General features: G+C 49.4%; 1 protein-coding gene across 3 annotated transcripts in view; it reads left to right on the top strand.

Annotated features, from left to right (window-relative positions):
* Positions 1–26225, top strand: part of LOC139533610 (CCR4-NOT transcription complex subunit 2-like) — a 91292-nt gene that overhangs the window by 655 nt on the left and 64412 nt on the right. The window lies entirely within an intron of this gene.

Genomic DNA, 26225 nt, shown 5'->3' with positions numbered 1-26225 from the left:
GATATCATCCTTCTCTATGGATATCCTGTCTAGATAGACCTGGTTAGATATCATCCTTCTCTGTGGATATCCTGTCTAGATAGACCTGGTTAGATGTCATCCTTCTCTATGGATATCCTGTCTAGACAGACCTGGTTAGATTTAAGCCTTCTCTATATATAGATATCATGTCTAGATAGACCAGGTTAGAGTTAAGCCTTCTCTATATATAGATATCCTGTCTAGATAGTCCAGGTTAGATGTCATCCTGTCTAGATAGACCAGGTTAGATTTAAGCCTTCTCTATATATAGATATCATGTCTAGATAGACCAGGTTAGAGTTAAGCCTTCTCTATATATAGATATCCTGTCTAGATAGTCCAGGTTAGATGTCATCCTGTCTAGATAGACCAGGTTAGATTTAAGCCTTCTCTATATATAGATATCCTGTCTAGATAGTCCAGGTTAGATGTCACCCTGTCTAGATATACCTGGTTAGATTTAAGCCTTCTCTATAGATAGATATCCTGTCTAGATAGCCCAGGTTAGATATCATCCTTCTCTATAGATATCCTGTCTAGATAGTCCAGGTTAGATTCCATCCTGTCTAGATAGACCAGGTTAGATTTAAGCCTTCTCACGTGGTCAGTCACATAGCAGGCCCAGGATTCAGGTGAGTGTTCATCTCGTAGACACCACTGTTAGGATGTTCCACATCTAGATGTAGTAACGTCACCATGCGACTCATCTGTATTAACTGTAACTAAGAGTGAATGAGTCATGTCCACTTCCCTATTAACCACACGACCAGACACATATCTAACCTAACCACGCACAGCTACGGAGGCAAAGCAGAAACGGCAAAAGATCAGCTTGGAAAATAATGCCATAGCAACAGAAACAAACTTACATGACTGCAATGAAGCCATAAACTGAGCAGCTGGAGCGGCCGTTCACCCCCACATCAACCCAGACCCACAGAGACAAGTAGTTGACCCTCTATGGGTTTTACTGACTGAGTGACAACTGACCAAACAGCCACCTGACAATAGGGGGGGGGGGGATGAGGTCAAAGGTTGTAACATGCTGGGAGCATCACTTACGTCTTTGTCTGACGGATGTGGGAACATGGATGACTGGCCATAATACATAGTGTCATCGGGGTAGTCACTCTCCACCCCCTCTACAAACCTCTTTCTGGTAGCACTAAACATGCTGTTAGTCACCTGTAGAGGGAGGAAAGGAGGAAAGGGTTTAGGACACAGGTCACCAACTGGTCGCTATCCACAAGGCATTCCTAGTCGATCACCAAACATTTATGGAGAAAAGACAACGATAAAGGCTTGAGCTACATTTATTATTGTTATTTGTGTTGCCCTGTTGGCGGTGAGTGCACTCGATCCAGAAGCCCTGTTGGCGGTGGGTGCACTCGATTCAGAAGCCCTGTTGGCGGTGGGTGCACTCGATTCAGAAGCCCTGTTGGCGGTGGGTGCACTCGATTCAGAAGCCCTGTTGGCGGTGGGTGCACTCGATCCAGAAGCCCTGTTGGCGGTGGGTGCACTCGATCCAGAAGCCCTGTTGGCGGTGGGTGCACTCGATCCAGAAGCCCTGTTGGCGGTGGGTGCACTCGATCCAGAAGCCCTGTTGGCGGTGGGTGCACTCGATCCAGAAGCCCTGTTGGCGGTGGGTGCACTCGATCCAGAAGCCCTGTTGGCGGTGGGTGCACTCGATCCAGAAGCCCTGTTGGCGGTGGGTGCACTCGATCCAGAAGCCCTGTTGGCGGTGGGTGCACTCGATTCAGAAGCCCTGTTGGCGGTGGGTGCACTCGATTCAGAAGCCCTGAGCACCAGATAGGCAAAGTTCCCATTTTCAACCATTTCATTTGTTTAAAAATACAAACTCCACCTACCCGGCGGACTGGGAGATCTGTGGCTAAGTCAAGTGGGCCCGCTGCACTGGCCAATCGGACAGCTGAAATCACCATGCCTACAGCTTCCACGGCCCCGGCCACAGCAAAGTCTGATACTAGCCTACGTGAGATGTCATACCTTTTAAAACCATGACCAGAGAGAGACTGTCAAAGAATACAGCAAAGAGCTGCTGTTTTTAATGAGGGAGTTCATGTCCAACTTTATTCAGCACGGTCACTGTTTTTATTCAACACTGTTAGAAAACATACCAAGCTCTTCTCCCTACATCCACTCCCCCTGCAGAGGTTAATGGTACATTAACAAGTACTGAGCGGTAGATCTTGGCTTGCTTGTTGACTGGGAAAGTGATCAGGACTCATAAAAGGTTGGTGACCACTGGTTTAGGACAACATGGAGTGACTGACAACGAGTGGTGATAGCCAATCACAGTCTGGAGCTGGCCATAAGCCCCTCCTCCCTGTCAAAGTCCTTGCCAATAGGAGCCAGGGGTAAGGGTGGACTCGAGGTCCTGGTTGGTCACATAGCTGAGCAGTGGAAGTCATTGATCACAGGAGTTGGATTAGCTGGTTTGTTGACAACAGCTGACCTGACCTACTGGAGCAGCCAGCTTCAGTGAGGTCAGGTTGACTTATCTCCCTAAAAACACATGGCTCCTGTGGAAGAGGCTACTCTATCATGAAAGCACAGAGTATCAACCCTCACACACACACAGCTCATCTAATAGTATTACCTTTAGCAGATAAACAGTGTTCGGTGCAACATCACTATCCTTATCTTTATGTAAGAGCTTCTCTGAGTAGTGATATTTAAGTGTTTCTTTAATAACTATCTGGCCATGAAAACCACCAGCTGAACAGCAGGCCGGGACGCAGTATCTTTGAGTTCCCAGATCCCTTCATATTGTAGCCTACTTCTGAAATGATGGTTTCTACATGTCCCTTTGTGAAGCAGAAATTCTCCATCTAGTCTTGTAGCACAAACTAGACATCTCTGACCCTTTTTACAGTTCAGGCCCAAGACCGTTGGCTAGGCTAACTAACTGAAAGGGATGAGGCTAACTAACTGAAAGGGATGAGGCTAACTAACTGAAAGGGATGAGGCTAACTAACTGAAAGGGATGAGGCTAACTAACTGAAAGGGATGAGGCTAACTAACTGAAAGGGATGAGGCTAACTAACTGAAAGGGATGAGGCTAACTAACTGAAAGGGATGAGGCTAACTAACTGAAAGGGATGAGGCTAACTAACTGAAAGGGATGAGGCTAACTAACTGAAAGGGATGAGGCTAACTAACTGAAAGGGATGAGGCTAACTAACTGAAAGGGATGAGGCTAACTAACTGAAAGGGATGAGGCTAACTAACTGAAAGGGATGAGGCTAACTAACTGAAAGGGATGAGGCTAACTAACTGAAAGGGATGAGGCTAACTAACTGAAAGGGATGAGGCTAACTAACTGAAAGGGATGAGGCTAACTAACTGAAAGGGATGAGGCTAACTAACTGAAAGGGATGAGGCTAACTAACTGAAAGGGATGAGGCTAACTAACTGAAAGGGATGAGGCTAGGCCAAACTACTAACTCTGTAACTGATCGAGGCAACAGCACAAAGTACAGAGAGATCCTTGATGAAAACCTGCTCCAAAGCACGCAGGACCTCAGACTGGGGTGAAGGTTCACCTTCCAACAGGACAATGACCCCAAGCACACAGCCAAGACAGCACAGGAGAGGCTTTGGGACAAGTCTCAATGTCCTTGAGTGGCCCAGACAGATCCCGGACTTGAACCTGATCGAACATCTCTGGAGAGACCTGAAAATAGCTGTGTAGCGACACTCCCCATCCAACCTGACAGAGCTTGAGAGGATCTGCAGAGAAGAATGGGAGAAACTCCCCAAATACAGGTGTGCCAAGCTTGTAGCGTCATACCCAAGAAGACTTGAGGCTGCAATCGCTGCCAAAGGTGCTTCAACAAATTACTGAGTAAAGGGTCTGAAAAATTAGGTACATTTCTGTAGATATAAAACAATTAAAAATTAAATTAAAAAATATGCAAACATTTGTTTTTGCTTTGTCATTATGGGGTATTGTGTGTAGATTGATAAGGGAGGATTGCATGTCAATCCACCATCACCCACCTATTGAGTTGAATGTCCATTCTAGTGAATCCAACTCTATGGCGCTGCCTGCCTGCTACCAACCATCAGTTCTGTTCAGCAGGTTATCCAGGTCAACAACAAACCCAGCAGGAAACCTCTCTGCCTTCCTTCCTGCATGGTGCCTGTGTTTCACACAACAGCCAATTACAAGCCTGGGAACACCTCACACTATTATATAGACGAGTACCATTTGATAACCCTACTGGTACTACTGATGAAGGCAGCACGGATGAAGTGAGAGGGAAGAGGCTTTTTGTATAGACGTGAAAGGATGTAATCTGCCTGCCCACGAGAAGAGTTCACGGCTTTAGATTGATTGTCTTAACAGTTTGGTTCTGGCTGTTAAGGGAGAGGGTTGAGGAGAACATCAGACTGAAGTTGGTAGATTCAGAGAGCACTGAGCGCAACGTCCACAATGTGGCCAGAGTCAGGCAGATGGATGTGGCCAGAGTCAGGCAGATGGATGTGGCCAGAGTCAGGCAGATGGATGTGGCCAGAGTCAGGCAGATGGATGTGGCCAGAGTCAGGCAGATGGATGTGGCCAGAGTCAGGCAGATGGATGTGGCAGATGAATGTGGCTGATGTCTCCGGATGCTTCCGACACGGAGCAGTCCAGTTATGAAACTAACATAAGGTCTCTTATAGCCGGACTGCTGTGTATCCGTTCAGAAAGTAGGAGTCCTGTTTAGAGAACTCTATAGGTTATGAAATACACCTAACATGGTCTGACAGCATCTAACTAAACACAACTGATCGGCTGAGACAATAATACTGTAATAACACGGCCTGACAGCATCTAACTAAACACAACTGATCGGCTGAGCCAATAATACTGTAATAACAGTGTCACCTATTTTTCATACATCTGTTCTTCTTCTGCCTCGTTCAAAACCGCCATCTGCAAGTTTAAACATGTCCCATCTATACATACGAGTCTGGTCCCGGTGAGAGAGACGGGCACCTGGGAGTCAGTGTGTGAAGTGGGCATCTTCCTCAGAGCAGCTGGGACTCCCTGCCCGCCTCGACACCCACCTCCCTCCTTCCCTCCCTGCCTGACTCCTTCCCTCCCTGCCTGACTCCTTCCCTCCCTGCCTGACTCCTACCCTCCCTCCTTGACTGGCTCCCTCCCTCCTTGACTGGCTCCCTCCCTCCCTCCTTGACTGGCTCCCTCCCTCCCTCCCTCCTTGACTGGCTCCCTCCCTCCCTCCCTCCTTGACTGGCTCCCTCCCTCCCTCCCTCCTTGACTGGCTCCCTCCCTCCCTCCCTCCTTGACTGGCTCCCTCCCTCCCTCCCTCCTTGACTGGCTCCCTCCCTCCCTCCTTGACTGGCTCCCTCCCTCCCTCCCTCCCTCCTTGACTGGCTCCCTCCCTCCCTCCCTCCTTGACTGGCTCCCTCCCTCCCTCCCTCCTTGACTGGCTCCCTCCCTCCCTGCCTGACTGACTTCCTGCCCGCCTCGGCGCCCACCTCCCTCCTCCCCTCCCTGCCTGACTGTCTGTCTCCCTGCAACACCTCCCTGCCTGACTGACTGACTGGCTCCCTGCCTGACTGACTGACTGGCTCCCTGGCTGACTGGCTCCCTGCCTGCCTGGCTGCCTGCCTGGCTGGCTCCCTGCCTGGCTGACTGGCTCCCTGCCTGGCTGACTGGCTCCCTGCCTGGCTGACTGGCTCCCTGCCTGGCTGACTGGCTCCCTGCCTGGCTGACTGGCTCCCTGCCTGGCTGACTGGCTCCCTGCCTGGCTGACTGGCTCCCTGCCTGGCTGACTGGCTCCCTGCCTGGCTGACTGGCTCCCTGCCTGCCTGGCTGGCTCCCTGCCTGGCTGGCTCCCTGCCTGCCTGAACTCCAGAGCCGGACACGCCTCAGGACTACCACTCCTGCCAGGAACAGTTCCTATCAGTGGACAGTGTACTACACACAGCACTGCCAGCAGCAGAGACACCACCTGAGGAGCACCACTCTGACTTCCTCTACCTGACACGGACACATATGTGCTTCACACTAGTGTTGGACGGTATACTGAAACTCAATACTAGAACATGAAAAACGCTCCGGTACTCCAATTTTGTTACCATCTGTACTTCTGTCAAATGTGTCTCACGGATCAAGCCAGTCAAAGTCCCCCTTATTAGCTCCCACCACGCGTCCTGCACTTAGCCTGCACTGGGAGATCAACCGAACATGGCAACAGGGATCTTGATCCAGGGGGGGTTGAATATCTCTGCTGTAACCAAGAAGTTTGATCTTGCCACTTAGCAAGTTAGCAAACCAAATGCATAGCTGGAGCCCTGAGGTGGATAGAATATATTCAAAACATCAGATATCTTAGTTCTACTTAACCTCATTGTTGGAGCAGCACATGACCTCAGCTGCAAAATAGTATTATTATATCAGTATTGAAAATCAAACCATGGGTATTTCAACATACCCCGGTATTAAACGGTATGTCGTCCCAAGCCTAATGACGCCGCGCGACCCCGAGTAGGAAACATGGGGGGTTTGTCTCCCACCTCAAAGACTTGTCTGGGACAGCTAAATCATGTAGTGTAGACCGACTTTAGTCTACTTTTAAAACACAAGTATTTTTTTTTTTTATTTAAATGACAGGGAGCCATTAACAGCAATCCAGCAGTAGTATATTTTGCTAGAATAGTATGGTAGGGACTAGGACTTTGTGCAGACGACAATAAACTGACCTCTGGACAGACGTTCCTAAACACATTGGAGTTCCAGACAGATATGTTCCAGCCAGGCCAGAAAGGCAGTGGAGGAGACGAGAGGAAAGGGCAGTGGAGGAACGGCGGGAGAGGGGAGGAACGGCGGGAGAGGAGAGGAACGGCGGGAGAGGAGAGGAAAGGCGGGAGAGGAGAGGAAAGGCGGGAGAGGAGAGGAACGGCGGGAGAGGAGAGGAACGGCGGGAGAGGAGAGGAACGGCGGGAGAGGAGAGGAACGGCGGGAGAGGAGAGGAACGGCGGGAGAGGAGAGGAACGGCGGGAGAGGAGAGGAAAGGCGGGAGAGGAGAGGAAAGGCGGGAGAGGAGAGGAAAGGCGGGAGAGGAAAGGCGGGAGAGGAAAGGCGGGAGAGGAGAGGAAAGGCGGGAGAGGAAAGGCGGGAGAGGAGAGGAAAGGCGGGAGAGGAGAGGAAAGGCGGGAGAGGAGAGGAAAGGCGGGAGAGGAGAGGAAAGGCGGGAGAGGAGAGGAAAGGCGGGAGAGGAGAGGAAAGGCGGGAGAGGAGAGGAAAGGCGGGAGAGGAGAGGAGAGGCGGGAGAGGAGAGGCGGGAGAGGAGAGGCGGGAGAGGAGAGGCGGGAGAGGAGAGGCGGGAGAGGAGAGGCGGGAGAGGAGAGGCGGGAGAGGAGAGGCGGGAGAGGAGAGGAGAGGCGGGAGAGGAGAGGAGAGGAAAGGCGGGAGAGGAGAGGAAAGGCGGGAGAGGAGAGGAAAGGCGGGAGAGGAGAGGAAAGGAAAGGCAGTGGAGGAGAGGAAGGGCAGTGGAGGAGGGAACAGAATAATACCAACACCTCACCTCCAGTCCTGACAGAAAGACTGATGTCCCACCATTTAGCTGGAGATAAATCAAGATGGACGCCAGAAGCACTTACTGATTAAGTGTCAGGAATCAGAAGTGGACCAGGACCCACTCACAGCCAATACACTACAGTCTGGCTCTCTGACAAGAGTAGAACACTAGAGCAGGCTATACTGGGAGACAAAAGAAATGTCTTGTCCTCCCACTGGAATCAGACAGATCTGGATCTGAGGGGCACCAGTCGTCTGTTCTTTCAACTGGTCAAATTTTTTAAGCATGTATTTTCCATATATAAAAACAACACCTTATTGAAGGGATATTCAACGGGAAGATCTTTTCTTGAACGGACGGTCAGGAACATAATTACAAATCATTTGTAGACTGGACATTGACCACAAGAAGAACAATCAGATAATATGACTAAAACTATCATTTCAAACCTTGTTTACGTGTCTCTCTATCATGCCTGGGAATACTTGGGAACAGATTTCCCAAATTAAAATCACTTGGTGTTTTTACAGTCTTATATTCCAACAATGAAAATAAAAATAAAAATAAACAACGTGGTTGATTTTTATTTGTTCAGAAAACTTAGGGGGCCAAACAAACGCAAGCCAATCCGCAGGCACTGAGCTGGTCTGCTGCTTTAAGAGCACTGTTTTATGGAACACAAATGACTCCAGAGGAGGCCTGATGGAAATTGATTTGGGCCGGGCACATGTCTCCTTCTCCTTCTGCAGCGACCACAGCAACAGTGTTAACGGCGCTGTCCGTGGTGCTGAAGCTGCAACGTAAGACATTTCTAGTTTCTTACTTGTTTTTCCCCTGACTGAAAAGCTTTGTGACAGAAATCCCTCATTTGTTTAGGATACACATTCCCTATTCCCTCAAACCTTGCTCTCTTTACGTGACACATGTCAGCATCGCATGCATGTGACCAATAGGGACTGACCTATAGCCTGTCATAACCACATTAATAACTTGGTTATAACTAACTCCAACACCGTAACATGTGTAAAAAGCATAATTGATGCAGAGGACGTGAAAAATAAACTCCAAACAGGAGACTGCTGGACTAAAGAAATCTCAGTTAACCAACAGTGTCCATTCATCAACCCTTGGTGGAACAGAGGGTGGATTTGGAGGCTGCTTGTATTCAGCTCCAACTTCTCTCGTAGTGAGAGACTCCTCTCATCAAACCCTGCTCTTTCAGGGCATGATCACTGGGAGACATGGCGACTTCCTCTCATCAAACACTGCTCTTTCAGGGCTAGATCACTGGGAGACATAGCGACTTCCTCTCATCAAACCCTGCTCTTTCAGGGCTAGATCACTGGGAGACATGGCGACTTCCTCTCATCAAACACTGCTCTTTCAGGGCTAGATCACTGGGATACATAGCGACTTCCTCTCATCAAACCCTGCTCTTTCAGGGCTAGATCACTGGGAAACATAGCGACTTCCTCTCATCAAACCCTGCTCTTTCAGGGCTAGATCACTGGGAGACATAGCGACTTCCTCTCATCAAACCCTGCTCTTTCAGGGCTAGATCACTGGGAGACATAGTGACTTCCTCTCATCAAACCCTGCTCTTTCAGGGCTAGATCACTGGGAAACATAGCGACTTCCTCTCATCAAACCCTGCTCTTTCAGGGCTAGATCACTGGGAGACATATCGACTTCCTCTCATCAAACCCTGCTCTTTCAGGGCTAGATCACTGGGAGACATAGTGACTTCCTCTCATCAAACCCTGCTCTTTCAGGGCTAGATCACTGAGAAACATAGTGACTTCCTCTCATCAAACACTGCTCTTTCAGGGCTAGATCACTGGGAAACATATCGACTTCCTCTCATCAAACCCTGCTCTTTCAGGGCTAGATCACTGGGAAACATGGCGACTTCCTCTCATCAAACCCTGCTCTTTCAGGGCTAGATCACTGGGAAACATGGCGACTTCCTCTCATCAAACCCTGCTCTTTCAGGGCTAGATCACTGGGAAACATATCGACTTCCTCTCATCAAACCCTGCTCTTTCAGGGCTAGATTACTGGGAAACATAGCGACTTCCTCAGAGAGAGAGATCAGAGATCATTGGCATAGTTTATCACGTTCCAAATTCTGCAAGGCCTTGGACGGGCGCCATAACTTCTTGACAAGACAGACCGAGCTGTGTAGCATCCTGTCCAAACCCATCCACAGTAAGTCTACTTAACATCCCAAATGGCAACCTACACCCTGTATAGTGCACTACTTTAGACCAGGGCTTGTGGGCTCTGGTTAAAAGTAGTGCACTACGTACGGAATAGGGTGCATTTTGGGACACAGCCGGCGTATCAGCTAAGGAAGCAGATTAAAGAGATTCTGTGAGAAGCTAGCCAATCAGCATCTGTACTGCAGTGAATACTAAATGTGACCCATTTCTCATGTGTTTTCCCTGACTAAATGGGCTAGCCCAACTTGTTCCTCTGCTGTTCCTCAGATGGATATGAGATCAGAACAGAAGGATTAGACACAAAGAGAAGACAACGCAGTAGCCAGCCTAGTTACATCATGTTAATGACATCATTTCCTTAGTACATTTTGATCTGGACAGAAATAAATTAAAAACCTCAAGACGGGGGAAACGAGGCGGCTTGTCGTCAAGACGGGGGAAACGAGGCGGCTTGTCGTCAAGACGGGGGAAACGAGGCGGCTTGTCGTCAAGACGGGGGAAACGAGGCGGCTTGTCGTCAAGACGGGGGAAACGAGGCGGCTTGTCGTCAAGACGGGGGAAACGAGGCGGCTTGTCGTCAAGACGGGGGAAACGAGGCGGCTTATCGTCAAGACGGGGGAAACGAGGCGGCTTATCGTCAAGACAGGGGAAACGAGGCGGCTTGTCGTCAAGACGGGGGAAACGAGGCGGCATATCGTCAAGACGGGGGAAACGAGGCGGCATATCGTCAAGACGGGGAAACGAGGCGGCATATGTGCCCACAGTAGCATGAAGTACAGGCCATCTGTGCTGCTACCCATGGTACATACTGCTGTAGCCAGGCAGCGCCCTGCTCCACTGGAGCCACAAATACAGCACTGCCATGGTACATACTGCTGTATGAGATGTTTGATGTGAGTCTGGAAGGAGAGTTTACAGTCTAACCAGACACCTAGGTGTTTGTAGTACAGCCCTGCCTTGGGCAGAACTCATACCAGGTGGGCTCTTCAGTCACACAATTGTTTCCCAACATGACAGACCTCCAGCAGTGAGAATGTGCAATACTGGAACTCAAGGCTCTCCTAGGTGTCCAACACCACATATCCCTATAGACAGACTGGCCCTACCTAGGACAACCCAGTCTGTCACCCTTTCCATTCATGCTGCTTGCAGAACACGTATCCCTATAGACAGACTGGCCCTACCTAGGACAACCCAGTCTGTCACCCTTTCCATTCATGCTGCTTGCAGAACACGTATCCCTATAGACAGACTGGCCCTACCTAGGACAACCCAGTCTGTCACCCTTTCCATTCATGCTGGTTGCAGAACACGTATCCCTATAGACTGACTGGTGTGTCATAGGTAGGGCCAGTCTGTCACCCTTTCCATTCATGCTGGTTGCAGAACACGTATCCCTATAGACTGACTGGTGTGTCATAGGTAGGGCCAGTCTGTCACCCTTTCCATTCATGCTGGTTGCAGAACACGTATCCCTATAGACTGACTGGTGTGTCATAGGTAGGGCCAGTCTGTCACCCTTTCCATTCATGCTGCTTGCAGAACACGTATCCCTATAGACTGACTGGTGTGTCATAGGTAGGGCCAGTCTGTCACCCTTTCCATTCATGCTGGTTGCAGAACACGTATCCCTATAGACTGACTGGTGTGTCATAGGTAGGGCCAGTCTGTCTCCCTTTCCATTCATGCTGGTTGCAGAACACGTATCCCTATAGACTGACTGGTGTGTCATAGGTAGGGCCAGTCTGTCTCCCTTTCCATTCATGCTGGTTGCAGAACACGTATCCCTATAGACAGACTGGCCCTACCTATGACAACCCAGTCTGTCTCCCTTTCCATTCATGCTGCTTGCAGAACACGTATCCCTATAGACTGACTGGCCCTACCTATGACAACCCAGTCTGTCACCCTTTCCATTCATGCTGCTTGCAGAACAACAACACTAGAGTGTTAAAACCAAAAAAGGACCAAAGAGACTGAACACATTCAGCCTACAGAATGACATGGTCATAACATAAGGGTTGTTAGGATGAAGACAGACACACTGGTTATAGGGGAGGAAATCTGGCCCACTCTGTCCTTCTCTGGGGAACTACCGATTACACACACAGAGACAGAGAAACAGAGAGGGGAAATGAGAGTGAGGAAATGAGAGAGAGAGAGGAAATGAGAGAGAGAGAGAGAGAGAGGAAGTGAGAGAGAGGAAATGAGTGAGAAACAGAGGGGGGGAAATGAGAGTGAGGAAATGAGAGTGAGGGAGGATATGAGAGAGAGAGAGGATATGAGAGAGAGAGAGGATATGAGAGAGAGAGAGGAAATGAGAGAGAGAGAGGAAATGAGAGTGAGGGAGGAAATGAGAGTGAGGGAGGAAATGAGAGTGAGGGAGGAAATGAGAGTGAGGGAGGAAATGAGAGTGAGGGAGGAAATGAGAGTGAGGGAGGAAATGAGAGTGAGGGAGGAAATGAGAGTGAGGGAGGAAATGAGAGTGAGGGAGGAAATGAGAGTGAGGGAGGAAATGAGAGTGAGGGAAGAAATGAGAGTGAGGGAGGAAATGAGAGTGAGGGAAGAAATGAGAGTGAGGGAGGAAATGAGAGTGAGGGAGGAAAAGAGGAGAGAGAGTAAAAGAGAGCGTGGTCACTTCAACAATGCAGCCAACTGGATTGTAAGGACAGCCTACAGCTCAACATATGGAAATTAACCTACTGTACACAAGCTCAACAAGGACCCTGGTACCCAATATGGAAATCAACCTACTGTACACAAGCTCAACAGAAGTAGCCTGGTACCCAAACATAACTAATATTGTTATAGTCAAGGACAGTCAGTAGCTGTAACAACTGACCTGACAGCTCAGAGGTGCCACATTCATGACTGTGTTTTTGTTATGATTGTTTGTGGACAGATGTTAGAATCTGGGTCAGTCAGGAGACCACAGGGGCCCTGCTACAGGGGCCCAGCTACAGGGGCCCAGCAGAGCAGAGTGGAGGAGAGGTGTAAGTAACAGCTGTAACACGGTGGGGGGGGGGGGGGGGGGCAGAAGCAGTCCCATCCCAGAGAGACAGAATGAAGACAGACTAGGTCAGGACCATGTAAGTGGGGAGGACAGAGCAGAGTGGAGGAGAGGTGTAAGTAACAGCTGTAACACGGTGAAGTGGGGAGGACAGAGCAGTCACCTAACCTCAGCCTGTCTTCCTGGGAACAGCCCCTATTCCCTAGCCAACTAGTTTACACCAAGCCCATAGGACTCCGGGAAAGAAACTAGTGCACTTTATAGGGAACCATTTGTGACACAGAATATGTCTGACCTGCCTGAGCTGCTCTACAAGTGAAAACAGGCTAGATCAAGTCCCAGGCCCTCCTTACGGGAAGATAACTACCCCTGCACTAGAGGCCAACACATGAAACCCCTTCATTAATAACTAATGAGACAGTCTTCACACTGCGTGGTCAGATATCCCACCTCTGTAACAACGCTGGCCAGGCTAGAAAGGAGTCTTCTGGGCAAACTGCCTTCTGGCAACAGATAAACCACCATGGGAGTATTCATCAAGTCTTCAGAGACTTCCAGAGGGGTTTTAGAGAGTAGTTAAGACAGGGAAGGTCTGTAGTGTGGTCAGAGACTTCCAGAGGGGTTTTAGAGAGTAGTTAAGACAGGGAAGGTCTGTAGTGTGGTCAGAGACTTCCAGAGGGGTTTTAGAGAGAGTAGTTAAGACAGGGAAGGTCTGTAGTGTGGTCAGAGACTTCCAGAGGGGTTTTAGAGAGTAGTTAAGACAGGGAAGGTCTGTAGTGTGGTCAGAGACTTCCAGAGGGGTTTTAGAGAGTAGTTAAGACAGGGAAGGTCTGTAGTGTGGTCAGAGACTTCCAGAGGGGTTTTAGAGAGTAGTTAAGACAGGGAAGGTCTGTAGTGTAGTCAGGGACTTCCAGAGGGGTTTAGAGAGAGTAGTTACGACAGGGAAGGCCTGTAGAGTGGTCATCTCTATTGTCAAGAGATGGAAACAGAAGAACAAAGTGATGCATTGATAAAAAAAAATGTATATGTTGAACAATAATGATAAAATAATTCCACTCTGAAACCTTATAACTGTATGAAATTGATTTGAATCATAAAATGATAATCTCATGTGTGTAGTTTGAGTGGGAATTAGGTTAAACAATGTATCTGTATAGTGGAAACACAGACTGAGCAAGGCGTAGCTTAGGATTTGAACTTGTATGTGGGTGCCTAGGAAAATACAGAAGAACAATTAAACCTGTGTTTGGACCGACCTGGCTAGGCCTCTGAGGAACCGATGAGAGCACAGGGAGTACTACAAGGTTTCCCTCATCTCAGGGGAATGGAACTGTCGGCTGGGCAGTGATACAGTGGTGGGAACTATGGAGATAAAACTCACCTACTGTTGGTGTGGAAGTATGTGCGTAGGATACCCACTGTTGGTGTGGAAGTATGTGCGTCGGATACCTACTGTTGGTGTGGAAGTATGTGCGTAGGATACCCACTGTGTGTGGAAGTATGTGCGTCGGATACCTACTGTGTGTGGAAGTATGTGCGTCGGATACCTACTGTTGGTGTGGAAGTATGTGCGTAGGATACCTACTGTGTGTGGAAGTATGTGCGTCGGATACCTACTGTGTGTGGAAGTATGTGCGTCGGATACCCACTGTGTGTGGAAGTATGTGCGTCGGATACCCACTGTTTGTGTGGAAGTATGTGCGTAGGATACCCACTGTGTGTGGAAGTATGTAACTAATTATTATTAAACCCATGATCAGATCTCGGGGATTGGTCAAAGCTTTTGATTGTCAGTTATTATCATTGGAATTGAACATTCGTGACATGCATAGGCCACTACACCAAAGAAATAGCATCTCATTCTAGTAGGGTTGTAACGAGTACCAGCACCGTGACACAGCGATGCCTGATCTTCCACGGGAGAAATAACCCCAAGCAGAAAACCAAGGTGATTCTGGGTGACACCATAAAGGGTGCTGGTCACGGGGAGGCAGGTAGCCTAGCGGTTAAGAAAACCAAGGTGATTCTGGGTGACACCATAAAGGGTGCTGGTCACGGGGAGGCAGGTCGCCTAGCGGTTAAGAAAACCAAGGTGATTCTGGGTGACACCATAAAGGGTGCTGGTCACGGGGAGGCAGGTAGCCTAGCGGTTAAGAAAACCAAGGTGATTCTGGGTGACACCATAAAGGGTGCTGGTCACGGGGAGGCAGGTAGCCTAGCGGTTAAGAAAACCAAGGTGATTCTGGGTGACACCATAAAGGGTGCTAGTCACGGGGAGGCAGGTAGCCTAGCGGTTAAGAAAACCAAGGTGATTCTGGGTGACACCATAAAGGGTGCTAGTCACGGGGAGGCAGGTAGCCTAGAGGTTAAGAAAACCAAGGTGATTCTGGGTGACACCATAAAGGGTGCTAGTCACGGGGAGGCAGGTAGCCTAGAGGTTAAGAAAACCAAGGTGATTCTGGGTGACACCATAAAGGGTGCTAGTCACGGGGAGGCAGGTAGCCTAGCGGTTAAGAAAACCAAGGTGATTCTGGGTGACACCATAAAGGGTGCTAGTCACGGGGAGGCAGGTAGCCTAGCGGTTAAAAGCATTGGGCCAGTAACAGAAAGGTCGCTGGTTCGAATCCTCGAGCCGGCAAGGTGGACAAATCTGCCGTTCTGTCGTTGAGCAGTTACCCCCAACAACAACTGTTCCCCAGGCAGCGATGATGTGGATTAAGGCAGACCCCCCCCCCCACCCCCCCACCTCTCTGATTCAGAGGGTTAAATGAGGAAGACACATTTTGGTTGAAGGCATTCACCTTCAGGTACCACTGACTAGGTCTCCCCTTTCAACATAAGGACTGTTTTCCTCGGGAAACAGAGTCCACTTCATGTTTTATTTCCTCTGAGGATGGCGATAGTGGTATCCTGACAACCCTACATTCTAGTTCTGTTGGCAACACACAGGAGTGGTGAATCTGGTGCGAGAGCAGTATGAACTGGAGTGGTGAATCTGGTGCGAGAGCAGTATGAACTGGAGTGGTGAATCTGGTGCGAGCGCAGTATGAACTGGAGTGGTGAATCTGGTGCGAGCGCAGTATGAACTGGAGTGGTGAATCTGGTGCGAGAGCAGTATGAACTGGAGTGGTGAATCTGGTGCGAGAGCAGTATGAACTGGAGTGGTGAATCTGGTGCGAGAGCAGTATGAACTGGTGTGGTGAATCTGGTGCGAGAGCAGTATGAACTGTAGTGGTGAATCTGGTGCGAGAGCAGTATGAACTGGAGTGGTGAATCTGGTGCGAGAGCAGTATGAACTGGTGTGGTGAATCTGGTGCGAGAGCAGTATGAACTGTTTTCTATTCCACTAGAGAAAGGAGGACAACCTGAAGACTACTTTACACCAGAGTGTCTTATCTGTCCCCCATCATCTACTCCACACTAGTGTAGAGGACACCTTCCTTTAGGCTGCTCTGTCCTGTCCTGCTCTGTTCTGTCCTTCCCTGCTCTGCTCTGCTCTGTCCTGCCCTGCCCTGCCCTGCTCTGCTCTGTCCTGCCCTGCCCTGCTCTGCTCTGCTCTGTCCTGCTCTGCTCTGCTCTGTCCTGCTCTGCTCTGCTCTGCTCTGCTCTGTCCTGCTCTGCTCTGCTCTGCTCTGTCCTGTCCTGCTCTGTCCTGTCCTGCTCTGCTCTGTCCTGCTCTGCTCTGTCCTGCTCTGCTCTGTCCTGCCCTGCTGTCCTGCTCTGCTCTGTCCTGCCCTGCTCTGCTCTGCTCTGTCCTGCCCTGCTCTGCTCTGTCCTGCCCTGCTCTGCTCTGCTCTGTCCTGCTATGACTATGACACCTATATACAGGGTCTGGTTAAATGGACCCGTTTGGCTGTGTGACAGGAGGCCTTCGTTCAGGGCTCACTGAAGCACAGCTCCTGCCAGGGAGGCAGCTCAAGACACGCACCGCCGGTTGATTGACACACTAACAATGGTGGTGTACAGCCCTTGTTTATGGCACTGCACAGAGGTGATGCTGCTGCAACAAGCTATACTACAGTATTCAGTTGTATTGTTCCTTCCTGGTTGATGTTGATTAGGAGTCATGTGACTTAATATTTCCTGGTAATATATTTTTACATCCAGCCCCAAGAGGTCCATGAAGAAACACATGTCCACATACTTTTGTTCACCTGCAAGTCGAACATCTCATTCCCGTCGCTGCTTCAACAGCCTCCACTCTTCTGGGAAGGCTTTCCACTAGATGTTGGAACATTGCTGCTTCAACAGCCTCCACTCTTCTGGGAAGGCTTTCCACTAGATGTTGGAACATTGCTGCTATAACAGCCTCCACTCTTCTGGGAAGGCTTTCCACTAGATGTTGGAACATTGCTGCTTCAACAGCCTCCACTCTTCTGGGAAGGCTTTCCACTAGATGTTGGAACATTGCTGCTTTAACAGCCTCCACTCTTCTGGGAAGGCTTTCCACTAGATGTTGGAACATTGCTGCTTTAACAGCCTCCACTCTTCTGGGAAGGCTTTCCACTAGATGTTGGAACATTGCTGCTTTAACAGCCTCCACTCTTCTGGGAAGGCTTTCCACTAGATGTTGGAACATTGCTGCTTTAACACCCTCCACTCTTCTGGGAAGGCTTTCCACTAGATGTTGGAACATTGCTGCTTTAACAGCCTCCACTCTTCTGGGAAGGCTTTCCACTAGATGTTGGAACATTGCTGCTATAACAGCCTCCACTCTTCTGGGAAGGCTTTCCACTAGATGTTGGAACATTGCTGCTTTAACAGCCTCCACTCTTCTGGGAAGGCTTTCCACTAGATGTTGGAACATTGCTGCTTTAACACCCTCCACTCTTCTGGGAAGGCTTTCCACTAGATGTTGGAACATTGCTGCTTTAACAGCCTCCACTCTTCTGGGAAGGCTTTCCACTAGATGTTGGAACATTGCTGCTTCAACAGCCTCCACTCTTCTGGGAAGGCTTTCCACTAGATGTTGGAACATTGCTGCTTCAACAGCCTCCACTCTTCTGGGAAGGCTTTCCACTAGATGTTGGAACATTGCTGCTTCAACAGCCTCCACTCTTCTGGGAAGGCTTTCCACTAGATGTTGGAACATTGCTGCTTCAACAGCCTCCACTCTTCTGGGAAGGCTTTCCACTAGATGTTGGAACATTGCTGCTTCAACAGCCTCCACTCTTCTGGGAAGGCTTTCCACTAGATGTTGGAACATTGCTGCTTCAACAGCCTCCACTCTTCTGGGAAGGCTTTCCACTAGATGTTGGAACATTGCTGCTTTAACAGCCTCCACTCTTCTGGGAAGGCTTTCCACTAGATGTTGGAACATTGCTGCTTTAACAGCCTCCACTCTTCTGGGAAGGCTTTCCACTAGATGTTGGAACATTGCTGCTATAACAGCCTCCACTCTTCTGGGAAGGCTTTCCACTAGATGTTGGAACATTGCTGCTATAACAGCCTCCACTCTTCTGGGAAGGCTTTCCACTAGATGTTGGAACATTGCTGCTATAACAGCCTCCACTCTTCTGGGAAGGCTTTCCACTAGATGTTGGAACATTGCTGCTATAACAGCCTCCACTCTTCTGGGAAGGCTTTCCACTAGATGTTGGAACATTGCTGCTTCAACAGCCTCCACTCTTCTGGGAAGGCTTTCCACTAGATGATGGAACATTGCTGCTTTAACAGCCTCCACTCTTCTGGGAAGGCTTTCCACTAGATGTTGGAACATTGCTGCTTCAACAGCCTCCACTCTTCTGGGAAGGCTTTCCACTAGATGTTGGAACATTGCTGCTTTAACAGCCTCCACTCTTCTGGGAAGGCTTTCCACTAGATGTTGGAACATTGCTGCTTTAACAGCCTCCACTCTTCTGGGAAGGCTTTCCACTAGATGTTGGAACATTGCTGCTTCAACAGCCTCCACTCTTCTGGGAAGGCTTTCCACTAGATGTTGGAACATTGCTGCTTTAACAGCCTCCACTCTTCTGGGAAGGCTTTCCACTAGATGTTGGAACATTGCTGCTTTAACAGCCTCCACTCTTCTGGGAAGGCTTTCCACTAGATGTTGGAACATTGCTGCTATAACAGCCTCCACTCTTCTGGGAAGGCTTTCCACTAGATGTTGGAACATTGCTGCTTCAACAGCCTCCACTCTTCTGGGAAGGCTTTCCACTAGATGTTGGAACATTGCTGCTTCAACAGCCTCCACTCTTCTGGGAAGGCTTTCCACTAGATGTTGGAACATTGCTGCTTCAACAGCCTCCACTCTTCTGGGAAGGCTTTCCACTAGATGTTGGAACATTGCTGCTTCAACAGCCTCCACTCTTCTGGGAAGGCTTTCCACTAGATGTTGGAACATTGCTGCTTTAACAGCCTCCACTCTTCTGGGAAGGCTTTCACACTAGATGTTGGAACATTGCTGCTTCAACAGCCTCCACTCTTCTGGGAAGGCTTTCCACTAGATGTTGGAACATTGCTGCTATAACAACCTCCACTCTTCTGGGAAGGCTTTCCACTAGATGCTGGAACATTGCTGCTATAACAACCTCCACTCTTCTGGGAAGGCTTTCCACTAGATGTTGGAACATTGCTGCTATAACAACCTCCACTCTTCTGGGAAGGCTTTCCACTAGATGTTGGAACATTGCTGCTATAACAGCCTCCACTCTTCTGGGAAGGCTTTCCACTAGATGTTGGAACATTGCTGCTATAACAGCCTCCACTCTTCTGGGAAGGCTTTCCACTAGATGTTGGAACATTGCTGCTATAACAGCCTCCACTCTTCTGGGAAGGCTTTCCACTAGATGTTGGAACATTGCTGCTTTAACAGCCTCCACTCTTCTGGGAAGGCTTTCCACTAGATGTTGGAACATTGCTGCTATAACAACCTCCACTCTTCTGGGAAGGCTTTCCACTAGATGTTGGAACATTGCTGCTATAACAGCCTCCACTCTTCTGGGAAGGCTTTCCACTAGATGTTGGAACATTGCTGCTATAACAGCCTCCACTCTTCTGGGAAGGCTTTCCACTAGATGTTGGAACATTGCTGCTTTAACAGCCTCCACTCTTCTGGGAAGGCTTTCCACTAGATGTTGGAACATTGCTGCTTTAACAGCCTCCACTCTTCTGGGAAGGCTTTCCACTAGATGTTGGAACATTGCTGCTTTAACAGCCTCCACTCTTCTGGGAAGGCTTTCCACTAGATGTTGGAACATTGCTGCTGTAACAGCCTCCACTCTTCTGGGAAGGCTTTCCACTCGATGTTGGAACATTGCTGCTATAACAGCCTCCACTCTTCTGGGAAGGCTTTCCACTCGATGTTGGAACATTGCTGCTTTAACAGCCTCCACTCTTCTGGGAAGGCTTTCCACTAGATGTTGGAACATTGCTGCTTCAACAGCCTCCACTCTTCTGGGAAGGCTTTCCACTAGATGTTGGAACATTGCTGCTTCAACAGCCTCCACTCTTCTGGGAAGGCTTTCCACTAGATGTTGGAACATTGCTGCTTCAACAGCCTCCACTCTTCTGGGAAGGCTTTCCACTAGATGTTGGAACATTGCTGCTTCAACAGCCTCCACTCTTCTGGGAAGGCTTTCCACTAGATGTTGGAACATTGCTGCTTTAACAGCCTCCACTCTTCTGGGAAGGCTTTCCACTAGATGTTGGAACATTGCTGCTTCAACAGCCTCCACTCTTCTGGGAAGGCTTTCCACTAGATGTTGGAACATTGCTGCTTCAACAGCCTCCACTCTTCTGGGAAGGCTTTCCACTAGATGTTGGAACATTGCTGCTTTAACAGCCTCCACTCTTCTGGGAAGGCTTTCCACTAGATGTTGGAACATTGCTGCTTCAACAGCCTCCACTCTTCTGGGAAGGCTTTCCACTAGATGTTGGAACATTGCTGCTTCAACAGCCTCCACTCTTCTGGGAAGGCTTTCCACTAGATGTTGGAACATTGCTGCTTTAACAGCCTCCACTCTTCTGGGAAGGCTTTCCACTCGATGTTGGAACATTGCTGCTATAACAGCCTCCACTCTTCTGGGAAGGCTTTCCACTAGATGCTGGAACATTGCTGCTTTAACAGCCTACACTCTTCTGGGAAGGCTTTCCACTGGATGTTGGAACATTGCTGCTATAACAGCCTCCACTCTTCTGGGAAGGCTTTCCACTAGATCTTGGAACATTGCTGTGGGGGACTTGGTTCCACTCAGCCACAAGAGCATTAGTGAGGTCAGGCACTGATGTTGGGCGATTAGGCCTGACTGAGTCAGCGTTCCAATTCATCCTAAAGGTGTCCGATGGGGTTGAGGTCAGGGCTCTGTGCAGGCCAGTCAAGTTCTTCCACATCGATCACGACAAAGCATTTCTCTATGGACCTCGCTTTGTACACGGGGGCATTGTCATGCTGAAACAGGAAAGAGCCTTCCCCAAACTGTTGCCACAAAGTTGGAAGCACAGAATCGTCTAGAATGTCACTGTACGCTGCAGTGTTAAGCTGTCCCTTCACTCTGCAGTCCAACTCAACCCAAACCATCTCAATTGGGTTGACGTTGGGTAATTGTGGAGGCCAGGTCATCTGATGCAGCACTCCATCACTCTCCTTCTTGGTTAAAGAACAGCTCAAATAAGCAAAGAGAACACATCTCAAAATCAAGTGTTCAGAGGAGACAGCGTGAATCAGGCCTCCAGGGTCGATTGCTGCAAAAAAAACACTACTAAAGGACACGAATAATAAGAAGAGACTAGCTTGGGCCAAGAAACACGAGGGACATTAGACCAGTGGAAATCTGTCCTTTGGTCTGATGAGTCCAAAGTTGAGATTTAAACAGGACAATGACCCAACACGTCGCCAGGCTGTCTAAGGGCTATTTAACCAAATAGGGCTATCTTCTGTATACCCCACCTACCTTGTCACAACAACTGATTGGCACAAACACATTAAGTCAAGAAATTCCACAAATTAACTTTTAACAAGGTACACCTGTTAATTGAAATGTATACCAGGTGACTACCTCATGAAGCTAGTTAAGAGAATGCCAAGTGTGTGCAAAGCTGTCATCAAGGCAACGGGTGGCTACTTTGAAGAATCTCAAATATATGTTGATTTGTTTAACAGTTTTTTAGTTACTACATGATTCCATGTGTTATTTCATAGTTTTGATGTCTTCACTATTATTCTACAATGTAGAAAATTGAAAAAATTAAAGAAAGATCCTGGAATGAGTAGGTGTGTCCAAACTTTTGACTGGTACTGTATACATTTTAGAATAAGGCTGTAACGTAACAAAAATGTGGAAAAAGTCCAAGGGTCTGAATACTTTCTGAATGCACTGTATATCTAAACAAATAAGCTTAATCCTCCACCACCACCCCACAGCAGTACCGCCGCCCCCACCACCCCACAGCAGTACCGCCGCCCCCACCACCACCCCACAGCAGTACCGCCGCCCCCACCACCACCCCACAGCAGTACCGCCGCCCCCCACCACCCCACAGCAGCACCGCCGCCCCCACCACCCCACAGCAGCACCGCCGCCCCCACCACCCCACAGCAGCACCGCCGCCCCCACCACCCCACAGCAGCACCGCCGCCCCCACCACCCCACAGCAGCACCGCCGCCCCCACCACCACAGCAGCACCGCCGCCCCCACCACCCCACAGCAGCACCGCCGCCCCCACCACCCCACAGCAGCACCGCCGCCCCCACCACCCCACTTAAGCACCGCCGCCCCCACCACCCCCACAGCAGCACCGCCGCCCCCACCACCACCCCACAGCAGTACCGCCGCCCCCACCACCACCCCACAGCAGTACCACCACTAAACACGGGTTATCCTACTTCCAGCGTTTCCAGGGGGGATTTTGGCCAATATGTGCAACTTTATTCTTAATACGCATCACTGATTCACTAAAGAGATCCCAATCACACCGTCTGTCTGTTAGGGCAGATCAAACAGCCTGGGCCTGGCACACCTGCTCTGTGGTTCCTGCCTGCGTGCACAGCTCTTTGGTTCGACTCCTCTGAAGCAGTTCACATTGATGTGGTCTAGCAACTGTTTTAACTACTGAGCCAGGTATGATGCTAGGCTGAGGCTCCATCACAAACCCATAGACCTTGGCTACAGCTTAGAGGCTGTTTATACTTACAAAATATGTGAACATCTGCCTTGCTTCCACATCAGATGTGCAGCTTATCTGTTTACAGTATCCGTACATTTGCCTTGAATGTGGACACTTGAAGACCCATTGGATCTCTCCTCGGTGCTGCATGTTCTTTGGCAGCAGCAATGACGACAAGGGCTGTAGACTAGCTTGTGTTTTAATAGAAACACAGGTATGATCCAACTCCATCTGAACTAGAGTTGCTGAAGACAGAACAACAACCATATGTGGCTGCTGACCCCTCTGCTTCCACAGCCTTTGTACACTACACAGCCAGGGACGCCAGGGCACGCACACACAGGGAAGCCAGGGCACGCACACACACAGACACAGGGAAGCCAGGGCACGCACACACACAGACACAGGGAAGCCAGGGCACGCACACACACAGAGACACAGGGAAGCCAGGGCACGCACACACACAGAGACACAGGGAAGCCAGGGCACGCACACACAGACACAGGGAAGCCAGGGCACGCACACACACAGACACAGGGAAGCCAGGGCACGCACACACACAGACACAGGGAAGCCAGGGCACGCACACACACAGAGACACAGGGAAGCCAGGGCACGCACACACACAGAGACACAGGGAAGCCAGGGCACGCACACACAGACACAGGGAAGCCAGGGCACGCACACACACAGACACAGGGAAGCCAGGGCACGCACACACACACACAGGGAAGCCAGGGCACGCACACACACAGACACAGGGAAGCCAGGGCACGCACACACACAGACACAGGGAAGCCAGGGCACGCACACACACAGACACAGGGAAGCCAGGGCACGCACACACACAGACACAGGGAAGCCAGGGCACGCACACACACAGACACATGAAAGCCAGGGCACGCACACACACAGACACAGGGAAGCCAGGGCACGCACACACACAGACACAGGGAAGCCAGGGCACGCACACACACAGACACAGGGAAGCCAGGGCACGCACACACACAGACACAGGGAAGCCAGGGCACGCACACACACAGACACAGGGAAGCCAGGGCACGCACACACACAGACACAGGGAAGCCAGGGCACGCACACACACAGACACAGGGAAGCCAGGGCACGCACACACACAGACACAGGGAAGCCAGGGCACGCACACACACAGACACAGGGAAGCCAGGGCACGCACACACACAGACACAGGGAAGCCAGGGCACGCACACACACAGACACAGGGAAGCCAGGGCACGCACACACACAGACACATGGAAGCCAGGGCACGCACACACACAGACACAGGGAAGCCAGGGCACGCACACACACAGACACAGGGAAGCCAGGGCACGCACACACAGACACAGGGAAGCCAGGGCACGCACATACAGACACAGGGAAGCCAGGGCACGCACACACAGACACAGGGAAGCCAGGGCACGCACACACAGACACAGGGAAGCCAGGGCACGCGCACAGACACAGGGAAGCCAGGGCACACACACACAGACACAGAGAAGCCAGGGCACACACACACAGACACAGGGAAGCCAGGGCACACAGACACAGGGCAGCAGCTTGCAGACAAAGAGCTTTCGTGCATCTCACCCACACACCCACGATCAGATATGCTTGAGCTTCTCTCTGTGCTGTGTGCACTCAACAGCAGCAAATCTGGGGCTACACTAATGACAAATGTTGGGGACTGTTAGTGCACTGTTAAATGTAGGCTATTACCAGCAGTGGGTCACAACAAATGTTCTGGATTAAAAGAGATTAAGCCACACTCCTCACACCACACGCCAATCAAAATAAACAGTAAAGCGGACAGGCCAAGCAGAACAACAAACAGCCTACTTTAGAGAAGGATGAATTGATTAAGGAAACAAACAAAAAAAAATACTTGATTTATTAAAAAAGTACATTCTGGTCACGATCTTCCAAAGGCGCAATGATGGAAAAAGCAGTAGCTCAGAGAAACAAAGACCTAAAACGGCATTACAAAAAAACATACATTATTGAATCCTTTTAGGCATGAATAATTTCATTTGACCCCATCTCAAAACAATGATTATTTTGTCATTACCGAAAACACTGAGGAAATGAGACAGCGTCACCTGAGGTCAGGGACTGTGTCAACTTCACATCAATCACCCTTCTGATTGCTGTCAGTCTTCAGTTTGCTAAATTACAGATTCACTGACTGACTCAACCAACCCAACCTCATAACAAATAGAGTGGTGTTCACTGGAAAATCTAAAACAGAATGGGGCCTAAAGGCATTAAATCCACAGCTGGAAGTCCTGGACAAAAACACTGAGTTGGGCTGAAGAAATGTTTGCTAATTTAGAGTAGGTATATTCTTTCTAATAGCCATTTCACTTCAGTCAAGACCTCCAAATCACAACCTGCAACCAAAACAATACCTTTCCCTGAGTGTCAATGCAGATACATAGCTGGTAGACCTTGTAACAGACCTTTGAAAACAGACAGTCATGAGTCTTATTCCTTTAGCTACACCATCATGTAATAGCACAGGATGTAGCTACTCCTGAAAAGTAATTTCTCTCCAGACCAAGGACAACATAGGCTAATGCTTTGTAGTCTGATCGTAGAGACTACTGAATGAACTGACGGGATGGGGAAATCATGATATTACCGTTTAGGTATTGTGTGTGTTGAGTAGCTAACTACGTGGCTTGGAAGTTGCCTTAGCTACTGTGTTCTCAAAGTACCAATAGGCTACTTTGGCTAGCAACTCATGCAACTAGCCAGGCGTAACTGGCAACCATTCAATGGACCGCGATGAGTTTCAGCTGAAGTTTGATTACGTTCCGCTCGATAGCTAACTGGGCAACTTGAAAGAAGTAGTTAATTCACTGGCTAGATAAAGTTGGATGAATGAACTCTTCGGTTGTATGGAGTAGCAAAGTCGGCTAACTAGAAGCACTAGAACTAAATTAGACAAAACCATAACACAAACACCACAAGAGGTAACGTTAGTAGGTTAGAATACAATTTTATTGATACGGTAACGTTAGCTGAACACAACAAAATCCTCATGATAAGCGACCATAACCAAATGTTTAGCTCAGATATTTGTGGATGTTTGATGCGACTCGCAATTGTTGGATCAGTGAACATTGTACCGTTAGCTGTTCGCTAAGCAGAGCTAACATAGCTGGCTAACAAGCTAACCAAAATACACGCTAGCTAGTTTTACTTATATAGCTCATTGAAAACTATTACTTAGCTATCTATACCTGTAATGAAATCACCTCCATAAAAACGGGATAAATCAGCTAACTAAC

This window comes from Salvelinus alpinus, chromosome 11 (assembly GCF_045679555.1).
Source record: "Salvelinus alpinus chromosome 11, SLU_Salpinus.1, whole genome shotgun sequence".
Taxonomy (NCBI): Eukaryota; Metazoa; Chordata; class Actinopteri; order Salmoniformes; family Salmonidae; genus Salvelinus; species Salvelinus alpinus.
The sequence above is the reverse complement of the archived record's forward strand: the minus strand, read 5'-3'. Positions and strand labels throughout refer to the sequence as shown.